The 24,613-nt window shown below is 39.4% G+C and overlaps 1 protein-coding gene across 2 annotated transcripts in view; it reads left to right on the top strand.

Annotated features, from left to right (window-relative positions):
• The window catches only part of MTUS2 (microtubule associated scaffold protein 2), a 555,967-nt gene that overhangs the window by 287,445 nt on the left and 243,909 nt on the right, over positions 1-24,613 (top strand). The gene's annotated exons all lie outside the window — the stretch shown is intronic.

Here is a 24,613-nt window from a genome sequence, read left to right as displayed (position 1 = left end):
AACCGATTCACGGTAGCACAAAGCATATGCCTTCACATGGTTGGTTCAGACACCAGGGCAAAGGGTCTGTCCTAAGTGGCAGCCTGGTCCCCCTGACCCCACGGGGTAACACTCTAACCCACTCTGCCTCCTGCTGTCATATGAAATATTGCCTCTGCGTTTGCTGTAAACCTTCATTGTTGCTGTTGGTCTTTAAGTCTCTCAGTTTATTATGTAACTCGCTTCATAAAAACGTATGTTAAAATAAAGTGTCAAATAAGGCCTTACCCTACTCAAAGAATACCAATGCCTTTGTAATAAAGAGAGCATCATGACTTCTGAGAGTGTCTCCTTTGCCCTAGCTGAAGTGTGCAGCCACAACACGAGATGCAGATATTCTTGACATATCACTACTTTAGCAACTGGGGTATCAGGCATTTGATTTTTAATACTGATATTAATGTATGGTTTTCTTACTCAGTTTGAAACAAGATCATTGTAAGAACAAATTCAAGAATTAAATCTTTGAGAAGCGGTTACTATAGTTTAAAACAGATTTACACTCCCGTTTCTTGATCCAAAGATGTTGGCTCTTTACAGATGTTTTAAAACAAAAATTACTAAACAGATCATATTGTAGGTCATCATGCAACCAAATTAGCACCTGCCATCGTTCTGTTAGAATTGCACGGTGTTTGCCATTCTGAACTGCAAATCAGACCTCCTTTTTAATGTTTGGTAAACATTCTAGGAGTAAAATGTTTGCTGGGCAACTGAAATAAATTATCCAACAAGAAAGGCTACTTCCTACCTATGCAGACATGACTAAGTGCCGGTATGAAGACTAATGACGCTTGGCTTGTGATCACATGTCTTGGTGAAGCGGACTTGGGTGCACTGTTGTACACAGACGTGAGTTCCTTGGTCTCCCAAATGTAACTTGGGAAGCACAATAGAATCTATGTTGCAGGATTGTTTTGAGGATGAAAGATAATTTGTTCAGAGTGCCTAGTGCAGTGTAGGTTATATTTAGGGTGCAGTGCATGTTGTTTGTTGAATGAATGAATGAAACAACAAATATGTTGGTGAATTTATTATTGCGTGGCAGTTTCCAATCAGGATGGAAACACCAATGAGTTATCAAACCAAGAACTAACAGGTAACAACAGTGGTCGAAGACACTCTGGTTGACTTTAGCAAGGTGGCTATAGTAATACCCATTGTAAAGATATTCAGATACAACCTATATGTCAAGAGGTCAAAGCTGAATCTACCATCCAGGTGGTTCTAAGCCACACTCATTAACCATCAGCAAAGTATGTTCAGGAGGAAGTCATGTTCATCTGACAAGCCTATGCACGTTCTTTAGGTTAAATTTGTGGTTGGCACCTTATAATATCCACATACCAACCGTCTCCTTGGAAAACTCCTTTAGCTGATAAAATGGGAACCACCAGCTAGCTGATCATGTATGATTTCTGTAGTTCCAAGTGTCTGTCGGAGTCACAATCTGCAACCAGATTCTTCCTCTATTGCAGACCATAGAGCATGTGAAAGGAGAATTTTATATGCACAATGCTAATACTCACTTTGACCCAATTAATTGTTTCCAATGAATTTTCTTTAAAGAATAGGACTAAATAATCACCAGAATAAATGTTTTGAGAGGCATTAGGATAGAAAGGAATTCCCTAACACTATGGTCAAGATGCTCTCATTTTTCTTATCTGGGAGGCTTAACGTGTGAAAGGAAAGTAGTTGATGGGCTTAGGAGACTGATCTTTTGTGTGACCTTGGAAGAATCCCCTAGCCCTGTGAATTTCAAGTTTACACACACAACATTTAAGTTGTACCAGATGAATTCCATATTGCTTTGGACTTAAGCAGTCCAAAGTTCTTTGTAAGTCGGCTGACTTGGACAAATCCGCCATTCTGGAGGATTTTTTAAAATTATGATGTTCAGTTAGCCACTGTATAGTACATCATTAGTTTTTGATGTAGGGTTCAATGATTCATTAGTTATGTCTAACACCCAGTGCTCATCACAACACGTGCTCTCCTTCTCCTTAATACCCACGTTCTGGTGGATCTTGACACTTCAGTGAACTGTAGTGGTGCACTCCAAACTGAAGCTAACTTATCTGGTTAGACAGGACAAGACAATTGTCATGTCATTACTATTAACCTATGAAGAGCCTAAAGACGTCTCAGTAATTTACGTTTTCCCATCCTGCATGGTAGAATTTAACCGATCAATTTTAACTAACCACCCTCAAACACACAATATTGTATTTCCTTTGGGAACAAATTAGCCAATTCTACTCCGCCCCTCCCATCCTCGGACACACATTCTGGCTGCCACTTTACCAAGGCCTCCCAACCATCCTGGGGACCCTCTCTCCTCATACAGTGTTACAACTCTAAATGCTTTAAAAGGCTATCAGGAGACTCCTGGCCCACAACACTTTCCCACTGTGTGTTTCCATCTCCTGAAGTTGGGTGCCCCGCTCCCCCCTGCACAGCATTGCCTCCAGCTCTGGGAAACCCCAAAAGGCTTCTGGCTACCCCCATGCCATGGACTTGATTCCATTCTGCCCATTGTCTGGCTTGGATCTTGCTGAGAGCGTGATATGTCCCTCCCTTATCCTCCCCAGTTGTCCTCTTCGGTTTTATTTAACAGTGTTTCACTTGGGTCGAAAAAGGATTAGGTGATATTGTATCTTGTAACATTTTAGAGGCTCTGAGTTTTATTTGGTTGGATGGAACATAGATACAGCCGTATTACTGATTCTGACCTGTACTTTCTGTGGCTCAGTCGAGAGGTTTTTTTTGAGTCAAAAGTGTAGCCACGTGGCTGGAAGAAAAACCAGCCTTAGGCACCTAAAAGAGTCTGATCTTGGTCTTTCTAAAGGTCATCAAGGGTGGGTGGCAAATGAAGGTATTCAGATGTCGGAGGTCTCTTCATTGTGAATGGTGTTGTTCCAACTGTGACTTTGATGTCGCTTGCTGTCACCTTACTCCTTGGTTCTAAGTACGAAAATAACACATACAAAAATACTGTGTTTTGTAGACCAATTTAGTAGAAAATAAACTCTTCGTTGAGGACATTTAAGATTTATGGGAAAATAAGTTTTAAACTACGGATTTTCATCCTGAACTGTATCATTGTTTAATATCTGAATTCATTTGTTTGGTTACTCTTCAATTTGAAGATGCTTTTCAAATATTTAAAGGCAACATGAACTAATCTATACAATCATTTTACTTATCTTTCTTATAATATTGCAGAAGCTTATGGTCTTAGTAGAAATATAAATGAATTAAAAGGCCATCATCTCATGAATTATTAAGCATAGCAAATCCTACCACTGGCTAAATCAATTAACCATTAACTTTCTCCCAACACAATGTGCCAGTAATCGATTTCATAAATAATATACTTTTGCAGCAATAGTGTAGAATGGGATTTCTGCACAGCTAATATTAGAACGCTAGATAAAAGGCCAAGTGTCGGGACGTTACCAGACACTTCTGCAGGAAAAGAATGCATGAAACGAATTCAAATTACTTCTCATCACGCTATATGCTACAGCTATTGCTTATATAGTTAATTGTCTGACAGATTTATCCCATTTGAAATTATTTAATATGGCTGAGCTGGATTGGATTTTATGTATTACCTATTAACAATTCATAACCTTATAGCTTTCCCTTACATATGGAGTATATAATTTTTACGAAACTGATTATTTCAAAAAGAGAAGAAAAATCATTGGTACGAAGATTAAGTCACATTAAAATAGCCGCTATCCACACAGTAAGTGGAAAAGAATGTAAGTTTCACTGATGCCGGCTCCCGTTGATAGAATAAAATGCCATGAGCAAGGCATCCTGAACGCATAGGCATCTGTAACAAGAAAACTGGACCTATATTTCAAAGTTCCGATTTCATTTATCTGAATTGTAAGGATGCATTCTCATGGTTAGGAAGGTTGATGAAGATAAAATATAATACCATCACAAGGGTTTAGAAGATTTGAAAGGTTTACCTGTATCAGATGAAACTGTATTTTCTCCGATAACACTATGTATGCTTTTTCATCTTGAAGAGCTGTTTGGGTTTCTGTCACACCCCAATAGGGAAAATAAGACTCGAGTGAACTGGGGGGTTTAAGAGGATCAGAATTTCATTAAAAGGGGCTGATAGCATTTGGTCTTTCCATATCTCTATATCATTTGTAGTGCCCTTAGCAAAATGGAAACACATAAAGTCAGTCCAGTGCCTTTGATCTTAGCGCCGGAAACAAAGTAGACCCATTGTCTGCCGGCTTCCAGTGATACATCATTGCTCCAGTGCCTCGGCGCACAAACTGTGCCCTCATGGGACCAGCAGAGTGGAGTGAAAAGTGAAGGACAGGATCATAAAGTGGCAGACTCAGGATAGATGCCGTCCCAAAAAACATTCCAATATTTAATCTTCAAATTACAAAATCAGTAGAAGATTGTGGAAAATTTGCATTGTAGAGGGAAAACCACCAGGAATCCTGACACCCCAATTCATTTATGCGTGTGTACATATTTTTCTTTCAGAACATTGCTCTTCCTTCTTATGGAAGTATAGTTGACATACGATGTTACATGTTTCAGGTATACAACATAGTGATTGGACAATTCTATACCCAGTCCTCATCACAGTAAGTGTAGTCACCGTCTGTCACCCTTCAACATTATTACAATATTATGGACTGTATTCCCTATGCTGTACTTTTCATCTCTCTGACTTAATATATTTTATAACTGAAATTTTGTATCTCTTAATCCCCTTCACCTATTTCACCCATCTCCCACCCTCTGGCAACCCCCAGTTCTCCGTATTTATGAGTCTGTCTGTTTATTTCTTTTATTTTTTAGATGCTACACGTAAGTGACATCATATGGTATTTGTCTTTTTCTGTTTGACTTAACTTCAATTAACATAATATCATCTAGATCCATCCATGTAATTGCAAATGGCAACATCTCATTCTTTTTATAGCTGAGTAATATTTCATATATATACACACATATGCATATATTTATTTATACATATATGTTTATTTATAAGCATAAATAAATATAAATATCACATCTTCTCTATCTCCTCATCTATTGATGGACACTTCGGTTGCTTCTGTATCTTGGCCATTGTAAATAATGCTGCAGTAAGCATAGGGGTGCATATACCGTTTTGAATTAGTGTTTTGGGTTTTGAGGGAGTAAATACCCAGTAGTGGAATTACTGGATCATATGATATTTCTGTTTAATTTTTTGAGGAAACTCCGTACCGTTTTCCACAATGGCTGTTCCCACCAGTAGTGCACAAGTGTTCCCATTCCTCCACGTCCTTGCCAACACTTGTTATTTCTTGTCTTTTTGATACTAGCCATTCTGACAGGTGTAAGGTGATATCTCAGTGTGCTGTTGATTTGCATTTCCTTGATGATCAGTGATGTTGACTGTTTTCTCTTGTATCTGTTAGCCTTTTGCGTATCTTCTTTGGAGAATTATCTATTTAAGTTTTCTGCCTATTTTTTAGTCAGATAACTTATTTTTTTGTTTTTTTTTTTGTGGGTGCTTTTTTTGGTGTTGAGTTGTATAGTTTTTTTTTTTATATAACTTGGGTATTAAGTCCTGATCAGATATGTCACTTGCAAATACCTTCTCACATTTCAGTAGGTCTGCCTTTACCTTTGCTGTGCGAAAGCTTTCCTTTGTTTTAGTGTAGTCCCAATCGTTATTTTCACTTTTGTTTCCCTTGCCTGACGAGACATATGTATAAATACGTTTTAAGAGATTACTGCCTATATTTTCTTTTATGAGGTTTATGGTTTCAGGGCTCACGTTTAGGCCTTTAATCCATCTTGAGTTTATTTTTGTCTATGGTGTAAGAAAGTGGTCCAGTTTCATTCTTTTCGTGTATCTGTCCAGTTCTCCCAACACATGACATGCTTGTGTATGTACATATATTTTTATATGTATACATAGCTCCTGTGACTGTAATCATAGTGTAATAAAATTTGACTTCTCTTTTTTCCCACTTAGTGTTGCATCATAAGTAGGGTGATATTAAAGATATTTAACAACTGGTAGAGCACGGATACTGACCCAGGAGGCATGGGCAGGAACTAATCAGAATGGACACTAGCCAGAAATAGTGAGCAGGCACACTGGCTAAATACCGTTCTTACCCATTGCTACAGCTTCCACGACTGAAATATTAGTGATGGAGTTAACCACAGTTACCTAGCCCTTGTCCTACTGTTTTACTAGTTTTTAGGATTGTAAATAATCATGTAACCAAATTATGTTTTTAAGAATTGGGTTATAAATGGTTATAAACTTGGATTTTAGTTCTAAAAACTGAAAGGTTGACAGTGGTTAAAAAGAATAAATCACAAATGAATCAATGGGTGGCAGTTATAGGTTCCAACACGGCTTTACTCTATGATCCTGAATATATCACTTGAATATATTAAATGGAAATCCTACCTGCCGTTGATAGAAGGCTCTCAAGTTATGCAATACAAGCACCAAAGTGCTCATTACAAATGAAGAGGTCTAAAAGGGTGTTGGGTGAAGAGGGAGAAGAGGTGCAGGTTTGGAACCCGGGTCTGAATCCTGGCTTTACCTCTTGCTGGATGTGTGATCGAGAGCGGGTCACTAGCTGCTCTGAGCTTCAAAGGGAAGCATTTCCCCTGGTTACTTAGGGCTACTCTGAGGGTCCAGGTGGAGAGTCTCATAAGCTCCATAGCACTTTGGAATGGGACGAATTATTACTAAGTGCAGAGTATTTGTATTGCAAAATATCTGTATTGAGCACTTTAAAAAATTCTTCTAAAGTTTTCTAAACATAGAAAACAGCCAAGGAAACAGTCAAAAAAACTAACAGGCAGCCCACGGAATGGGAGAAGATATTTGCAAATGGCACTACTGATAAAAGACTGGTATCCAAGATCTACAAAGAACTTCTCAAACTCAATACACAAGAAACAAATAAACAAATCAAAAAATGGGCAGAAGATAGGAACAGACACTTTTCCAATGATGACATACAAATGGCTAACAGACACATGAAAAAATGTTGAAAATCATTAGCCATCAGGGAAATTCAAATCAAAACCACATTGAGATAGCACCTTATGCCAGTTAGAATGGCAAAAATGGACAAGGCAGGAAACAACAAATGTTGGAGAGGATGCGGAGAAAGGGGATCCCTCCTACATTGTTGGTGGGAATGCAAGTTGGTATAGCCACTTTGGAAAACAGTGTGGAGGTCCCTTAAAAAGTTAAAAATTGAGCTACTCTATGATCCAGCAATTGCACTACTGGGTATTTACCCCAAAGATACAGACGTAGTGAAGAGAAGGGCCATATGCACCCCAATGTTCATAGCAGCATTGTCCACGATAGCTAAATCGTGGAAGGAGCCGAGATGCCCTTCAACAGATGACTGGATTAAGAAATGTGGTCCATATATACAATGGAATATTACTCAGCCATCAAAAAGAACGATTTCTCAACATTTGCTGCAACATGGATGGGACTAGAGGAGATAATGCTAAGCTAAATAAGTCAAGCAGAGAAAGACAATTATCATATGATTTCACTCATTTATGGAACATAAGAAGTAGGAAGATCGGTAGGAGAAGAAAGGGAAGAAGAAAGGGGGGGTAAACAGAAGGGGGAATGAAACGAGAGACTATGGACTCTGGGAAACAAACTGAAGGCTTCGGAGGGGAGGGGGTGGGGGAATTGGATAGGCTGGTGATGGGTAGTAAGGAGGACACGTATTGCATGGTGCACTGGGTGTTATACACAAGTAATGAATCATGGAACTTTACATCAAAAACTAGGGATGTACTGTATGGTGACTAACATAATAATAATAAAAAAAATAAAACTAGAGAATAGCACAGCAAACATCCATCTACTCAACACGACTTTTGTCAACTTTATTTCAGATCTCCTTTGAAATAAATAAAGCAGTGCAGACAGAGGAGAGAAGCCCCTTGTACTCTCCCAGTCACACTCCCCTCAGCCCCTCCCAAAGGCACCCTGGAGACACTGCTGCATGTACTTTCTGGGCACATCTTGGAAATAGCATGTATCAGCACGTAGCACATAGCATCGTGTCTTTAAATACTAGAAAAAGATACCAAAGTATTCTGTATTCTGTTCCTTGCTCATCATTTGTGAGGTTTGTTTGTGTTCATCCTGCTCACAGCTCTGATTCATTCACTTTGATTACTTCCATGACACTTGACAAACTCCATTGTGTCTATGTCACCTCATGCTCGTGGGCACTGTTTATTCCCAGTGTGGGGCTTTGATAAACTATGCTGTGATGAGCATACCTGCACACGTCTCCTTGGGCGTGTGACTGTTTCTGTGGTCTAGAAGTGGAATTGTTCGGTCATGTGCACATCTCCACATCTCTACTCTTCCTTAATTTAGCAAAATGCTCTCTAAGTAGCTCGGACAATTCACCCTACTCCCTCCATCAGTGTATACAAGTTCCGGTTTCTCCACATACTCACCCACACTTGGTGTTTTTGACTTTTTAATATCTTTAAGTGAAAAATGGACCCACAAATATGCAGATTTTACGTAGTTTAGAAAATGGTATTTTTTGTTTTGTTAAAAGGGTTCTGAGAGATAAAATAAAAATAGAGGAAGACGTTCTAAGGAAACTTGAAAGCCGGGTTAAATGTCAGACTATGGACTCTGAAAAACAAACTGAGGACTTCAGAGGGGAGGGGGGTGGGGGAATCGGATAGACCGGTGATGGGTAGTAAGGAGGGCACGTATTGCATGGTGCACTGGGTGTTATACGCAACTAATGAATCATCGAACTTTACATCAGAAACCAGGGATGTACTGTATGGTGACTAACATAATATAATAAAAAAACATTAAAATAAAAAAAAAAGTCTGACTTTTTTAAACCTCAACACTGACTCGTGGCATGAGCGCCTCCTCATGGTGGATTTAAACATCACAGTCTTAGTAACTAGAGCAAATACAGTCACACAGGCGGAAAATTGCTTCACTCCAGGGGTGCTGGCCCTCCTGGTCTCCCCCACATGTCTCTGCTCCTAGGAGATTGAACACTTTGATCCCTGGGAGGAATCCCCTACAGGATTGATCAAAACATTACCAATTCTAGAGGACCTGCTAAATGCTGGGCGCTGGGTTCTTTTCACCTATTTTCTTATTTAATCCTCAGGATGATTCCATGAGGTGAGTTATCACTTCATTTTTGCCAGTTAAAAAGTAGGAAATGGCAGAGTCAGGGGTCAGCCCAGGTTAGTCTGGAAAGCTGGGAATCACTGCTGTCTTCTCAGACCCTGGGGCACCAGGAGCACAGAGAGGGCTGGACTGGGAGAGAAAAGCCTAGCAATTCAGGAGAGCTGTTTTCTGTCAAGCAAGGAAGGCACAGAAGAAAGAAACACCTCCTTGGCTTCTATCACACTCAGAGTGTGCAAGAAATAAGGAGGACATATGTTTCTGTCTCTTCTGCCTCGGTCTACTGGTTCACCCACATGTTGTGCCCCCCTCCCAAGAAGGGACAATGTGTGGGAAAAAAGAAAAACAACTCCTTCCAGCTGGCTAGCTTCCAAATCTGCCCTGGTGCCCTTGCCCCCAGCCTTCCTCATTTTCCCCCTGGTTCTTTACCAAAGGAGTTCTGAATTCTTTAAATTTCAAGATGCTCAGGGAACCCATTGTCCAAGGATGTCAGTAATGAGAAGGAAGGATAGAGACGAGGGTCTGTTCCTCAGCACACTTGGCCCATCTGACAAGCTCCCTCCTCCAGAGTAGGCACACCACCAGAGGACCCTGGCAGAAATCAGCAGAGCCCAGAAATGTGGAAGCTCAGGCTGGTAGAGCAGCACTTTGGGAACAGCCTAAGTGAACGACCATGGAAGATACATTAAACAGATTGGAACAGTTGTATGGTGGGACACTGTGGAGTTTTGAAAATGTTGTTACAGAGAACGTTCATGATTGTTATTGAAAAAGTGAGGTGAGGGGTGCCTGGGTGGCTTGGTTAAGCGGCCGACTCTTGATTTTGGCTCAGGTCTTGATCTCAGGGTCATGAAATCAAGCCCTGTGTCGGGCTCCATGCTCAGTGTGGAGTCTGCTTGAGATTTTCTCTCTCCCTCTGCTCCTCCCCCCGCTTGCGTTCTCTAAATTAATTAATTAAAATCCTTTAAAAAGTCAGGTGATATAATCTTGATTTTGTGTTTTTAAAGTTTACATATACATATGTTTAGGAATATGTGTGTGTGTATAAACTTCTTAAAAATACATGTAAGTGTAAACTTTATAACACAAATACAAGAGTAGAAGGACATATACCAAAAAATAATGGGTAGTTTTATAATAAGCTTTGGAGTCATTTTAATGATGCATATATACATATGTGTGTATGTGTGTATACATACATGTACATGCATGTGCACTTACACACTCCCGACTTCAAACATAAAACTATTAAACTTTTAAGAAAAAAGTAGGGAAAAATCTTTAGCACCTAGGACTAAGCAAAGAGCTCTTAGATTGGACTTCAAAAGCATGATCCATAAAGGGAAAAATTGATAAATTGGACCTCATCGAAATGCAAAGTTTTTACTTTGCAAAAGCCTCTGTTAAGAGGATAAAAAGACATGCTACAGACTGGTAAGAGATATTTGCAAACCACACATCCAACAAGAGACTGGTATACATAAAGAGCTCTTAAAACTCAACAGGAAAAAAACCCAAACACTTAAAACACAGGCAAAGAACATGAATAGCCATCTTACCGAAGAAGATACACAGATGGTATATGAACATGTGAAAAAACGTTCCAATTCATTAGCTGATAGGGAAATGCAAATTAAAGCAACAATATGATGTCACTTTACACACCTATCAGGATAACCGAAGTAAAAGATTACAACACCACATGCTACTGAATGCAGAAAATCTAGGTAACTCATACACTGCTGGAGGGAAAGTAAAGTAGATCCAGTCTGGAGAATAGTTTGGTGGTTTCCTGTGAGACTAAGCATTCAGTTACCCTACAGCCCAGCAGTTGTACCCTTGGGCTTTTATCCAGTAGTGAAGATTTGTGTTCACACAAAAAAAACCCTGCATACAAACATTCATGGCAGCTTTATTTGTAATAGCCCCCAACTGGAAACAATCCAGAAGTCCTTCAGCAGGTACGTGATTAAACAGTTGTGGTGTGCCCATACCATGGAACACTACTCAGCGGTCAAAAAGGGACATACTGTTGATATACACATCCACCTGGGTGAATCTTCAGAGACTATGTTGAGTGACAAGGCCAATACCAGAAGGTTACATACTGTATGACTCCACTTATATAACCTTATTGAAATGATGAAATTATAGAAATGGAGAATAGTTAGCGGGTCAAAGAGTTACAGATGGGAGATGGGGCGGTGGGAAGAAGGTAGGTATGGTTATAACCACACATGGCCAACAGAGAGGTCCTTGTAGTAATGGAACCTTTCTGTATCTTGACTGTGGTGGTAGTAAAATTGTACAAACACACACACACAGAGGCATGAATGAGAGTATAGGTAAAACTAGAGAAATTTGAGCATTGGTGCATTGTATCAGTGGTGATATTCTGGTTGTGATATTGTACTATAGTTTTCCAAGACATTACCACAGGAAGAAACCGTGTATATGGTATACAGGATCTCTCTGTATTCTTTCTTATGACATCATGTGAGTCTACAATCTCAAAATTTTTATGTTTGTATAAGTTATGTAGCATATATTTATAGAACTATAAAGCATCTATTATATATAACATATATCTGTTATAGCTTGGTATTTATAAGAAATAGATTAATTACTAATATGGTCATTGAAGAACTTGACCAATTGGAAATCTTCCAGTATTTTCAGCAAAACTTTATGATAGTGTTGTCTGTACCCATTGTACCAAATTCTTCCATTTTCTTTCAAACCAGGTTTAATAAGAATTTTACCAAAAGATACTGAAACCACCAGTGAGCCACATGATGTTAACACAGTCCCCACCTCTTTTGACCCAACAGCATCATTTGTCTTCCCTCTGTGCGTCTCTCTGGGTACAAATTTCCCTCTTCTTATGTGTACATCAATCTTATTGGATTTAGGGTCCACACTAAGCCAGTGTGACCTCAGCTTAACTTGATTACAACTGCCAAGACCCTATACCCAAATAAGGTCACGTTCACAGGTTCCCAATGGTCATAAATTTTGGGAGGACACTATGCCACCAGTACACATACCACATAACTATATAAATGATTTATTTTGTTATTGCATGGAACAGAATTTAATTTCATTAGAGGCAGGAATTTTTTCTGCTTGGGCCTGAATGTATCCCACATTCAGGGGGTTTGTATGTTCCTAGCCAATTGTAGAATCACATTATATTAAACAGTACCCTCATGTATCATATAATGAATTTAAGGGGCTTATTGACATCCTTCAGTGGTGTTTGTGTGGACAGTCAATTCCTTTGACAATGTTTATTGAACAAATAGGCAAATACAAACTACTGTGATCAAGTTAAAACAGAGACCACATTTGTCCGTTGAAAATAAATACTGTGTTTTCTAAATCATATTATTCTGGCTTTTTTTAAGTGAAAATTTCACCGTTACTTGATAAGACTCATGGTGGTAAGGGACAACGTGAGTCTAATTCACAGTGTACAGATATGGTCAGCGAAGAGTTTTAGGTGAGAGCTTCCTCATGTCCTGCTTTCTGGTGGACCGTTGAGTTACTGAGCTCATCAAACCCACGAAGATCTAAATAAAACTCAGTGTGCCTGAGGCTGGCTGTTGGTCCTTAATGCAACTGGAAGTTTTGATTTTTGTCTGCTGGGGGCTATGAAGGAGCAGAGAGAGCCAAATGGATTCTGAAGGTCATGAAAAAAGTGCTTTGTGTCTTGTCTCTCCCACTCCCTTGAAAGTGAGATCTTGTCCAGTCTAGCCTATGTGTGTTTGGGGGGGGGGGGCGGTTAGCATGTGGGTATGTGCACGGTGATGTGTGTGTAGGTATTATAGGCAGTTATTTTTTGTTGTTGAGTTTTTATTAACTTTTTCTACTTGGTTCAAAACATGGGAGGATATTTTAGTAAGCATCTAAAGGAGCACACAGTTTTCCTTTTGTCCCATACTCTATATGGGCCAGCACACCGGTATACATGTATACTCTTGCATGTGTGCATTTGTGTGTTCATTTCCCATTCTGGGTTTGGCTCTGGTGCATCTTTGAATGGTCACGTGGTGGTCGGGCAGTTAAGAGGACCCCCAGGGTTTGACTTCATTTCAGCACTTCTAAAAGGGCCGGTCCATCCTGGATGACTCCAAGGTGGTGCAGGGTGTTTCTGAGCAGGGCCATGTAGGGATGTGCAGCGCGTTCTCTCTAGCTTATTATAACCAGTATTGCAATCCACATGTGTGACTTTTTTGGACTTCACAATGAAGGCAGTCATACATATGAGGGAAAGGGTTTGAGAATAATCTCTGTGATCTTTCCCTCCACACCAGGAATCATGAGTCCTGAATCCTTACATGGATGAGGACAACTTTTTGCCCAGAGCTCAAGCACCCTTTCATTGAGCGTTGCTGATTACTCCAGTTCTTGCCCTTTCTTAACTGCCCTGGAAGCAACTCTGAGAAGGCAGAGCAAGTCTGTAGTGCAGGTCCCCCACCCCCAAGAGAATAGGGGAAGAAAAAAGAATTGTTATGCAGCATTTCTCCTTCCTGACACCACAAAACCTACCCAAATCTGCTAATGGGAGGTTAGGCAAGATGTCTGAAGGATGAAATGGGAGAGCAGGATTTAACAGCACACAAGACGCACTGCCCTGGGATTCCCAACCAGAAGGGACCCTGAGCCGCCGAGGGTCCCTTCTTTCCTTTGCCTTCCAGGCTCAATTTAGCACTGTTTTACCTGGTGGTGCTTTTTGTTTGCTCATATTGTTTGCATCATTATTTCTGTCCTAAATTTAGCAGCACCGTGCACTGAGCTTCCATTTTAGACAGGATTTTGGCTAATGTGAACTGTGGTGGGACGACAGGTGCTTTACATAAATCTTAATGATTTCAATGATCGTAAACTACCAACTCAAGGATGTTGGCTTTAAAATTAGTTATTGACAGCGTTTTTGAAGAAAAGCCTTTCTAGTGTCAGTCTATCATGTAATATGGTTTGAAGAATTCCCATCCTTCATTTAGGGATAACATGCATGAGAATTTAATTCACAGCATTTTTGTGACCTAATCACAAGGAGAAAATGACTAACGATAAGATTCTTTTACAAAATATTTAAAATAAAGAGTACTTTCATGAAAAAAGATTCTGAGGAAATCCTGACACCACAAATAATTATGTATTAGTCTTATGAATTAATTTCAAATAGGAAATAATTTTTGTCCACCTTACATAAAAATAATTTAAAATTAGGGTGCTCTGCTAGTAAAAATAAATGAAAAGATTAAAATAATTCTATAGATTTTTTTTATGTAAGCCTTGAAATTATGGAAAAATAGCTTCATTTAAGGTAGAAATGTATCATTACAAAGTATTGAAAATTTTCTTAAAGGTTTATCTATAAGAACAGGGATGAATATTTCTCTGTAATCAGGAAAATATTAAAGAGCTTGAACCTAAATGGCTTGCCATGGCTCTTAGAATAAAAACTACTCTGAGTAGCAGGAATTCTCAGGTACCATGGGCTCTGCTTCCTCTCTGCTCTCTAGTGCCATTTCTCACCAGGCTGCCCTCACTCTCTCCACCAGTGCAGTCCTGACCATTCTTTAGGCACTTGCATGCCCCCTGCTGACCCAGGGCCTTTGCATATTCTGCTCCCACCCCAAGCTTATGTTTCTTTTCATTTTTCACACAAGTTAACAGATCTCAGATAAAGCATCTCATCTTCAGAAAAGCCTGTTCTGACCTTCTTCACTAGATTAACTCTCATGCCCCCAACCCCAGCCACACACACAATATCCCCTTTGCATTCTTTCCTTCATAGCTTATATCAGAGCTGCACTTTTAGAACATTTGAGATTGCTTAGTAATCTCTCTCTACCTTGTATATAGTCCAAGAGTCGCTTAAGAGTTGGGACTTAGCCTGGTTTTGCTTATCATGATATTCTCATTTGTCTATCATGATGCTTTAATAAAAATTTTGGTAGGAGGTGAAGACAATCAGCATGAGACCAATCCTTTTTTAGTGGTTAATTTATTGATATAAAGAAATTTCTTTTAGAACTCTTGCTGTGTTTCAGATAAAGGGTTTGTATTTTGATGAGTAGACCTTATAGCAGAAACAGTTTTTGAGATATAACTGACAGGTAACATGTATGTTTAAGGTGTACAATGTGTTAATTCAATACACCTAACACCTCTAGCATATCATAGAATTATCTTTTTTGTGTGTGTGGTGAGAACATTCAAGATCTAGTCTCTTACCAATTTAAAGTACATAATACACTATTGTTGACTATGATCACTGTGCTGTGCATTAGTTCTCTCTCATCTTCTCACTGCAGAATCTTCATTTCTATATTTATTTGACTGCCATTACATTTCTGCTATCCATGCAACATTAACAACGTTGCGTTCAGGGTGAAAGCAAAATATTTGAGAAGCTGTTCCTACTGCTCTGATGCATTTTTTTTTTTTCTACTAAGGACAGCAGGGAAAAGTTAAACACCATGAGAAATTGAATTTCCACAAAGTTGATGCAGTGAGAAAGCATGTCTTTTACCAAAACACTTATGTCAAGATATAGCTACTAGGGAAAACAGAATCCTGCTTTGACTATCAAAAGAATGGCCTGGCCACTCATCCTGCTTAGAACGAGGATGCAGAGTTTTAAGTTTTGTGCAATATCTGTTTCTCTAGAACTAAGATTTTATGTGTAAATAACGATACTTCTGGATTAGAAACATATGTTAGAGGGGCTTTGAAATGTTATTGATCCATAGAATTGAAGAGGAAAACCAGGCTGACATGGAAGACTGACAGAAAGCTGGAATTAGAACTCCATATAGTAATCTTATAGCCAATGAGCCCTTCAACAAACTTTCTTGAGATGTAATTTCTTACTAAATATATTGTGGGCTTACTTGCTCTTGCAGTTCTAGACATGGAACAACCATGAGTCTTCCTACTGCTTTTGATAAGTGTCAGCTCCAAGCCCATTATCCACTTCCACCTTCCTGAAGTTTTCTCCATCTACCATTAATTTTCAACAATACATGTCTAAGGTTCAAATGTATACAATTTAATTTTTGTGTGTGTGTTTACATCATACTTACTAGCTAGGTTTTTATTGGGGAAGTGAGAATAGTAGCTGTTTACAGTGGTGGTTTTTAATATGTATTTATGTATAGACTTCCAAAACAGATAGGCTTTATGCAAACATCTTTTTAGACTTTACTTATATTAAAAGTTGTTTGACAGTTTGACATTTAAATACTTACCAGATCAATAGCCTACCATTATTAACCATTAAATTTAATTTAGTTTTAAATAAACCAGCTTGATTGATTATAAAAAGTCAATGATTTTCAATTGCCTTTCAGTATGCCTCTGTAGTTAAGTCAGTTTTTCCAACAATGTAATGTGTGTGACTTTATGGAAAAACAAGAGGATCTATCAAGCCATATATCTTACACTTAATATCACAGACGGTTTCTTATGTCCTTAAGATTTAATTCTCCAGTTTTCTCTGGAACCAATTATTAGACTTTTTAAAATAAAGTACTTCTTTTTTTTTTTAATTTTTTAAATTATATTATGTTAGTCACCATACCGTACATCCCTGGTTTCTGATGTAAATTTCGATGATTCATTAGTTACACATAACACCCAGTGCACCATGCAATACGTGCCCTCCTTAGTACCCATCATCAGCCTATCTCTCTCTCTCTTTTTTTTAAGATACTACTTTCTAAATGAAACTAGCTTAGTGCTTCATGAAAGTTGAATTGTACTGCGTTTTCTCCCAATATTGATAACTAAGAACATCTACATGACTTCTAAATTTGACCATTTAATTCAATCTTTTAAATTGTTTATTTCAACCAGACAAGTTAAAATTAGAGTGTATTTTAGGAATAAGCCACAATAAAGGACCTAATTAAGTAATATTACATGTACCTTCTCAAATTCATGCATGTATAATACTGAAAGAAATAGAAGGGGTACATGAAAAGAGAGAAAAGAGGGAAGCAAAACCACTGCTTTTGTGTCCTTTTAACCAAAATACAAAAGGGGGATGGTGATATATGGTCAATTAATCTATGACAAAAGAAGCAAGAACATATGATGGGGAAAAGATAGTCTCTTTAATAAATGGTGCTGGGAGAACTGGACAGCTACATGCAAAAGAATGAAGCCAGGCCACTTTCTTACACCATACACATAAATAAACTCAAGTGGATTAAAGATCTAAATGTGAGACCTGAAACTAGAAAATTCCTAGAAGAAAACATAGGCAGTAATTTATTTGACACCAGCCATAGAAACATTTTTCTAGATATGTCCCCTCAGGCAAAGGAAACAAAAGCAAAATTAAACTATTGGGACTGCACCAAAATAAAAAACTTTTGTACAGTGAAGGAAACCATCAACAAAACAAAAAAGCAACCTACTGAATGGGAGAAGATATTTCCAAATAATATATCTGGTAAGGAGTTAATATCTAAAATACATAATGAACTTATACAGTTCAACACCAAAGAAACCAATAATCCAATTAAAAATGGGCAGAGGACCTGAATAGGCATTTTTCAAAAGAAGATATACAGATGGCCGACAGACATGTGAAAAGATGTTCAACATCACTAATTATCAGGGAAATGCAAATTAAAAACACAATAAGATATCACTTGACACCTATCAGAATGGCTACAATCAAAAACACAAGAAATAACAAGTGTTGACAAGGATGTGGAGAAAAAGGAACCCTCTTGTACTCTTGGTGGGAATGCAAATTGGTGCAACCACTATGGAAAACATTTTTTCCTCGAAAAATTAGAAATAGAATTGCCATATGATCCAGTAATTCTACTATTAGGTCTTTATCCAAAGAAAATGAAAATACTAATTCAAAAAGATAACATGCACCCTATGTTTATTGCAACAATGTTTACAATTGCCAAGATACAGAAACAACCCAAGGGTCCATTGATAGATAAATGGATAAAGAAGGTGTGGTATATACATGTAATGGAATATTAGCCATAAAAACAATGAAATCTTGCCATTTGCAACAATATGGATGAATCCAGAGGGTATTACGCTAAGTGAAATAAGTCAGTCAGAGAAGGACAAATACCATATGATTTCACTCATGTGTTGTGGGATTGAAGAAACAATACAAATCAAAGAAAAAGAGACAAACAATAAAAACAGACTCCTAACTACAGAGAACAAACTGCTGGTTACCAGAGGGGAGGTAGGTCGGGGGCTGGGTGAAATAGAGGGGATTAAGAGCACACTTATCATGATGAGCCCTAAGAAATGTATAGAATTGCTGAATCACTACATTGTATAGCTGAAACTAATACAACACTGTATGCCAATTATCTTTCAGTTAAAACGAAAGGGACATGTGAAAAATATTTTTCTGAGCTAATATCATTTTCATTTATATCAGCCGACAGTGTTTCTATTATGACAAATTTACTTGATTTTTAAATTAATGAGCAGACTTTGAAACAATCCAGAACAACTTAGTAAATCCCAGAAAATGAAGAGGAGGGTTTATTCAGAACATTATTTGAATATATTTTGTTATTTAAATGACCGCCCTTGACTTTAGGTCTCTAAACAAGAAACTGCTGACTTTCCAAACCTCAGAGCCCTTGAATGTGACTTGTGCTCATTATGGACGCTGATGACATTTCAGACTTTAGCCGAGCGCTGCACGTCTGGGCGCTTAGAAAAGCACGTTGTTCCACAGCCTCTCAATAAATAATATGAGATGATGCTCTGTTCTTATCCAAAGCTTTGGCTTTGACAGTCCAACAGCCAGTGTTCTTTTGTGAATTCTCTCCCTCAGCACTCTTTCAAGAAACATAATTGCCCTTCGCTTTTCATCTTATAGTGGGAGAGATTAAATAACCTATCAATACATCGGCAGTGTCAGAGCAAGGGGCAGAATTCACAATTCAAAAACCTCTGCCCATGCCTTTGCTTGCTTAATTTTACCCACGTTTATCTGCTAATTTCCAGAACAAACAAGGAAGCCCTCATCTTCAGGCAGGAAGACGGGCCAGGCATTCAAACGCGACAGGACTGACAGCCAAAATATTTTATTTCCAGGCTTGTGAACAAATTGCCCCTTCTTCATTCCTCCCTTAATCTTTATTACGGTTATTCCTGGATCACTACATTACAGTTCAAAGCAGGAGGAAGAATTCAAGCTGGGAAATACTGATTCTGTGATTGAAGCTTTGCCCCGAAGGGGAGAATGCTAATGTTTTGCACACACGAACACATTTGGCTCCTCTCACTTGATTAACCCATGTGTGTATGTGAAAAGAATATGTTGTATCTTCGGTATCACTTCTAGGTCATGTGCACGTCAATCCTGCCCTGATACTAGCAGCTCGATCGTAGGTATGAAGTACTCCCCAATGAGGTCACTTTCTTGTTAGGCTTGTGACCTGTCTGCCCAAAGGTTTTGACAGGACAGCTGCCTCGGTTCTGATTTCTGTGCCCCGGGCTTGTTGGGGGGAAAACAGCAGATGAAATCCAAAGTAGACCTCGCTAATTCTCCTGAAACTGCGTGGATGGTGAAGGCAAGGAGATACGTCGCTCGGCATTTTATAAAAAGTGAGCTTTGACAGTAAAGTGGAATATTAACCCCAGGATGGGGTGCTCCATAGGTCCTCTAGTAAAATGTCCTTCTATTTCACAGGGAAAAAGTGAAGCACACAGAAAATATGTGTATCTCTAGGTGATAGTTTCTTAGCGTTTAAAAGTAAAATAAAAATAGTTTGTGTAGTATTGAAATGGTCTTGAGTATGTGATTCATCCTTTTATGTTGGATGTTAGAATGTAAGAGGCAGGAGCTGCAGCCGTGAGCTTTTATCAGAAAGATGAGACAGGCTTGTAATTTGTATGTCAGGAGTGTTAGAATATCTGCATTGAATACAGGAGACGATGCTGGGGCTGGGGCAAAATTATAGATAGATAGATACATACATACATAGATTAGATAGATAAATAATTATATATGTGTGTATATTTTATACATTTAAATATGACTGCGTGTTCCACTCAATTTAGAAACATTCCTCATTTTACCTACTTCCTTACCATACACGTATGTAATTTTCTGTTGTCCTCTCACATTTTGGTAGGCAGTTGAGGATATTTCCATCCACTTCTCACGTGCTGCCCTTTCGGGTCACTCTCATCCATTACAAGGACTGTCTAGCCAAATCCGTAGGAAGGAAAGGTGATGCTAAGCAAGGCGCGGACACGCCTAGAACAAGGACTAGACATTTTGTATATGCCTTTCATAGCGCTTTCGTTTGTAGCTAGATCCTCCAACCCGGTCAGCTCTGGAGTGTTTTCCTGTTAAGAGACCCCTGGACACTTCATTGCAAAGGAGCATGTCGATATATTAGAAAAGGTTCAAAGAGGACTCACAGTAGAGATGAGTGAGAGCGTGGAGAAACACAGAAAGGCTTGCTAGAATGCCTGTAGCAATGAGAACCTTGAAACAGAGACAGATAGCCTTGGGAAGGAAGATACTCAAGTATGACGAGACCAACTAATTTAGAAAAGGTGGAGGAAAATATACAAGAATGTAATGAATCTGAGAAGAGAAAAATGTAGGATAGTGAGAGTTTCCAAAATGCAAGGGAGCTTGCACGGTGACCTTATTACTGTTATCACTGTTCCTCTGTTATATTAACTTTGTCCCCATGAGACTGACATCCTGACACAAAATTGAGCACTACTCATTAGAGCTGAATTTCCACTCCAGGTTCATCAACCCTATGCTCCTAGTAATCATTCCAGAAAGAAACTCTGAGGCTGATTTTTTTTTTAAATCAAGTGACAGGATGAGGAGTGCCTGGGTGGCTCAGTCAGTTGAATGTCTGCCTTAGGCTCAGGTCATGATCCTGGGGTCCTGGGATCGAGTCCCACGTTGGGCTCTCTGCTTAGCAAGGAGTCTGCTTCTCCCTATCCCACTGCTCATGTGCTCTCTCTCTTGTTCTCTCTCAAATAAATAAAATCTTAAAAAAAAAAAAGGATGAATGTAGAAATGCTTTGTCTGTAAAACTGAAGACAAATATTAGTAATTTTTAGTCCATTTCCAACAGAGCTCACCTATCTGGTTTCCTTACTGCTCCCAAATAGGGCTGGGCATTTGCTCTCAGGTCCTGGTGTATCTGGTGAGGCTCTCAGCTCACGTTAGGGCTCACAGGCAGCTTGGAGAAATGCTGAGGACCCCAGTTTTACCTCCAGCCCCAGATGATAATGGATATTCTCCTCATTAAGTGTGTGTCTCTTTTTTGTTGTTGTTGCAGTAAAGTAGTTCTATATTTAGAGGCCATTGATTAAAAACAAAAACACAAAAAACAAAGAAACAAACAAAACCAAAAAAACAAAAAACAGCCCTCTTTCCAACGTGTGGCAGCTGTTCCCGTCTTGAACTGAAAGGGAGCAAAAATCGCTATTCCACCAGTCTTTACATCGGAAGATAAGATGTTCACTGCCTGGTGTTTTGACTTTTAGAAATGTGCTGTACATTTTTCACTTTTCTCGTCTTCATCTGTAAACTGTGGATCGTTGTGCATATTTTTATCAGGGTAATTTGGAAACACAGGATTTTGGTTTTGCTGGAAGGCTTAGTGATTGGGGGCGGGGGAGGAGTTCTAGTGAATTAGATTTTCCAGTTAATGTAGAGCTAATAAGAATCTTTTTTCGTTCAGGTTCTAGTCAAAAACCTTTCCGCAGTGTTTCTTTGTACTCTTTGCCCTACAAATATAGAATATTGAGTACAATTAAATCCTGATTGAGTGAATAAGAATCTTGCAGGACCTGAGGATATTCATTCTTGACACCAGTAGACTTTGTGTGCTGTTGACAATAAGGCACAGGTGATTAGGCTGAAATAGAATCTGTATGACAGGGGCGCCTGGGTGGCACAGCGGTTAAGCGTCTGCCTTCGGCTCAGGGTGTGATCCTGGCGTTGTGGGATCGAGCCCCACATCATGCTCCTCTGCTGGGAGCCTGCTTCTTCCTCTCCCACTCCCCCTGCTTGTGTTCCCTCTCTCGCTGGCTCTCTCTATCTCTGTTGAATAAATAAATAAAATCTTTAAAAAAAAAAAAAAGAATCTGTATGACAACTTCCTCTTTTGAGTGAGCAGTGATAGACTTACGTGGTGGGAGGGGAAGATATGGAGCTGTTCTGAACCACGAGGAAGATAAAGTGGATCTAATAGTAGTGGTAGAGGTGAGATCTACAGGCAGAGGAGGTGAAATGAAGAAAAGATAGGGCGTGCGTGTTTTATCAGTCAGGATTAGGTATGTCTGCATGTGACACAAAATCCATAACAATTAGGGCTTAAACAAGGTAGAATTAATTTTTCTCTAAGGTAAAAGGGACCTAGAGAATCTGGAAGTCTTGACTGGCTTGGCGTTAGAGACCCAAGCTCCTTCTATTATATTTCTCTGCCAACATCAGTTCAGTGCCTCTACCTCATGGTCCAAGATGGCTACCGGAACTCTAATCATTACGGCAGCATCCCAGTGAGTCGGGTGGAAGAGAAATCAGACATGCTCAAGTCTCCTTCTTTTCACAGCAGCTTCCAAAAGATGCACAACATGATTCCACCCAACATCCCGTGGATCAGAATGTAGCCACTTGGTCTTACCTAACGCAAGAGAGGCTGAGAAATGTCTTCGTTCTTCTGGGTGGCCACATGCCACACTAAAATCATGGGGTTATATTACTACATGGAAGGAGAAGATGCAAATAAAGAAAGGCCAGCAGTCTCTGCCGTGAGGTTTGGAGACAAAAGGTGATTTGGGGGTCATGAAAACAACACCTTTTATTAGGAATCTATGTCTGGAATCTTCTGACTGCTTTGCCACTGACTCCCTGTGACACTGACGGGTCATTTCACTTTACTGAGCTTCAGTCCTGTCATTTTTAAAGTATAGGTGCAGAAGTCCATGATCTCTGAGGTCACGTCCCCCTTCAAACATTCCATCTTCTTTTTTTTTTTTTTTAAAGATTTTATTTATTTATTTGACAGAGATAGAGACAGCCAGCAAGAGAGGAAACACAGCAGGGGAAGTGGGAGAGGAAGAAGCAGGCTCCCAGCGGAGGAGCCTGACATGGGGCTCAATCCCAGAATGCCGGGATCACACCCTGAGCCGAAGGCAGACGCTTAACGACTGAGCCACCCAGGCGCCCCAAAACATGCCATCTTCTATCCTCCTGAAAGTGGTTTGGCAAAACAGGACCAAAATGATTCATGATTTTAGTTATTTAGGGTCCAATACATCGAGGACTTACTATTGCCCATGTAAATGCACTTTGGCCTCTGAAGAGAAAAGTCACCCAGTAAATTGAAGCATTTAATAAACTGAATAAAATGGTGTAATGAATTAAAGGATTAGTCAGACCTGATATTTCATGGGGAATTAAATGTTGGCGATGTCCAGTTCAGTGTCTTCTTCAATTTAGGATTCTTGGCTCTGACTGAAATTAGCATTATAATTTATTATAATAAGATTCAGTTGCACACTCAAGCTTGAAATCGTTCAAGGAGATAAAATTACAAAAAGAGCCCTAGGCAGGGGGATTGTTTATCTCAACAAAAATTGGAGCATCTACCAAGTACGAGGCACTGTATGAGGGACAAAGAGACATTTCCAGGCGAGTGTGGGGACACGGATGAGCACACAAAATCACGTGAAGGTGTGATGCATGTGGTGGATCTCTTCTACAAAGAGAGGGAAAATGAAGGTCAAACAAATGAGTTCAGAGCGGGACAGACTCTGTCTGGAGCCACCTAAATGAAAACACGCAGCAGGCAAGTGGGTATGTAGGCAGAGAACTAGGTCAAGTTCAGTAAACACGTAGACCTAGAAACCATCGTTGTGTAAGTGGTGGGAATGTCAGAGCCCCCAGGAAGAGGTCCTAGACTGGGGAATCAAGATGACAGCAACATTCAGGGTAGAAAAGAATTAGTATGGAGAGTTGAGGAGGGCTGACAGGGAAGACGAAGTTCAGGAGATGAAACCTCATAGAAGTCAGGGTGAAGTCGCTCCAGCAGGAGCAGCCTGTGTGTGTTTGCGCACGTGTGCACTATTGTTTTTGACCACTGTCAACACTGTCGAGTGTTAGCATAGTATCTGTATCACAGCAGCCCTTACTGGGTCTGTGTTGAACAAATGAATGCATGTGTGGTGAACAAATGAATGTATACAAATATGAGTAAGAAATAAAGAGTGTCCATTGGACTTAGAAATTGCAAGGCGCTGAATTTGTGGAGGGGGCAGAAGCCATCTGGGGATAGGTGAGAAGTGGCT

This window comes from Ursus americanus, chromosome 10 (assembly GCF_024610735.1).
Source record: "Ursus americanus isolate L20-20 chromosome 10, mUrsAme1.1.p, whole genome shotgun sequence".
In the NCBI taxonomy this organism is placed as follows: Eukaryota; Metazoa; Chordata; class Mammalia; order Carnivora; family Ursidae; genus Ursus; species Ursus americanus.
Note: the sequence above shows the minus strand (reverse complement) of the source record. Positions and strands in the feature narration are given on the sequence as shown.